The sequence below is a fragment of the Fukomys damarensis genome, unplaced genomic scaffold, assembly GCF_012274545.1.
Source record: "Fukomys damarensis isolate Sample0158 unplaced genomic scaffold, DMR_v1.0_HiC HiC_scaffold_11, whole genome shotgun sequence".
NCBI classification, from domain to species: domain Eukaryota; kingdom Metazoa; phylum Chordata; class Mammalia; order Rodentia; family Bathyergidae; genus Fukomys; species Fukomys damarensis.
Genome location: NW_022900923.1, coordinates 42,883,760 through 42,886,057, shown reverse-complemented (window position 1 = coordinate 42,886,057; position 2,298 = coordinate 42,883,760).

The following is a 2,298-nucleotide window of genomic DNA, read 5'->3' as shown; positions in this document are numbered from 1 at the left end:
AGACTGCCAGGACAGCTTGGGGTAGACCGAGGGATTTGGACTCGCTCTTGCAGGCGATAGATAGGTGGAAAGCCATGGAAGTCTTGAAACACGGGCTTGACACAGATGTGCGTTCCCAACACCTCTCTGGCAGCAGCAGGGCGGTGATTTGGGAGCTGGGCAGGAGGCAGAGGGAGAAATTGAGGCACAGAAAGTGGAGGGAGCACTTGTGGAAATTGAAAGCCTGGAGACAGCTGATGGGGTCTGAATTAAAGCAGGAGAAGCAGGGGGAGGGAGGGAGAGAAGGGAGAAAGCTTTGGAAATGGGATCTGGAGAATCTGTCTGCTCCTGAAGGTTGGGGAGGGCAAAGGGGAGTCTGTCTGTCTCGCCTGAGCGTGTGGCTGAGGTGAGTGTGAAGGTGTGGGAAGGTGAGTTTGCAGATGAGAGTAGCCTGGTTGGGGGGACCTGTGAGGGCACACTAGTGTGAAGTTGCCCGGACACGCAGGTGGCATCTAACAGACAGGTGTGGGCTTGGAGGGGGACCTGGGCCGGAAGGAGAGTCCTGGGGGTCACCACGCAGAGGTGGGGCCCCGGAGCATCGGAGGGAGGGGACGGCCAGGCAACGCTAGAACATAGGGAAAGCAGAAGGGAGGAAAGGCCGGGTGGGCATGAGATGAGGCTCACGGAGGGGTCAGTGCCACCTCAGAAGGCATGGAAGGGGACGCTGGGAACAGAGAAGGCAGGATGCACGATGGTCAGCAACGCAGCAGAAAAGCCAAATGGCCCAGAGAGCAGGAAGCGCCTGCCGGACCTAGGCAGGCTTTGTGGGTGGGTGTCTTTAATGGAAAGTGGCTTCAGGGGAACATGGGAACGGAATCCATCCTGGAATGGACTGGTTACCCAGAGGTAGGAAGCAGGCGGAGCTGCAGGGGAGATGGCACCGAGAGGCAGAGGTGGACAGAAGGTGTGGGGAGAGAAGTTCACACTGCAAGTCTGGGGTGCTCAGAGGGTGGGGTTCTGTGACGGAGAGGAGAGGCCGCTGTGCTGGCCGCCTCACGTGGAGAACTGGGACAGGATGGCCTTAAATTGAAGGCCAACTTGGGCAACTCGGGCAAGACCCTCTCTCAAAAAAAAACTTCAGAAAGGTCGGGGGTGTAGCTCAGTGGCAGAGTGTTTGCCTGGCACACTGTGGGTCCTGGATTCAATCCCCAGCACTGCAAAAAACAAACAAAAGTTAGGAGAGAGCTGGGCGTGGGGGAGCGCTCAGGCGGTTAGGAGAGAGCTGGGCGTGGTGGAGCACGCTCAGGAGGCCGTGGTAGGAGGATCACTGCAAGTTCGAGGCCAGCATGGGCTACATAGGGCGCTCAAGGTCAGCCCGACCTGCATAGTGAGACCCTGCCTCAACAACGACAACAAAACAAAACAAAAAAGTGGAAGAAAACTGCCTCCTCTCCATTTAGAGATAAAGACTTAAGGGTAAGTGAGAATATGGGTAAGTTGGGAATGGCCATCAGATGCACTGAGGAAGCCTTACGGTGTTTCATCTGTCTTCAGTTGAGAGACGATGAGCTGTTGGTGATAGGATGAGGGGGGTAGGACAGGCAAGCCCCGGCTTGAGGCTGACGAGAGACTTGGGACGTTGTGCAAATGGCAACCGACCAGGATCCTAGGCCCTGAAGATGGCTGGTGCCATCTACGTGTGTACACCGAGGAGTTGCCGTCACCGGGTCCACCTGGCGCTGGGGTGGAGACAGCCTGGGCCGGGGACGACAGGGGTGGGCTGTGGAGGAGGCGTGGCAGTCGCAATGGAAAGCGGGGGTGTGATGGGCTTGTCCTTGCTATCCAGGCCACACAGAGCTGGACAGGAAGTCTGAGGGGCCAACCGCGAGAGGAGGGAGAGGTGGGGCTGGAACGCTTGTTGCCGAAGAGGCTGTGTTGGGGCTGAGGACACTGGCTGAATTTCCTGACCTGCACCTCGCAGGTCCAAAGCTGTAAGGCCAGACCCAAGAGAGAGAGCAGAGGCCCAGTGCTCCAGGTCCTCCTCACCAGCACCAGTGGCTCCAGTCATGCGAGTTACCGAGGGCGGGGTCAACTGGGAAGTCTCTTCCTGCAGCAGGTGTCAACTGCAGAGGAAAATTATGCAGTCAAGAGAAAAAAGGGCATCGGCCCACAGAGTGTACACGAGTGTCCAATGCGGCGTTATTTGTCGTGTCCCCAAACTGCAAACAAGCCGGACGTCCATCAACGGGTGACTGGGTGCATACGCTGTAAACCCTACGATACCCGACCAGCTGCTACTCGTGAACTGTGGACACATGC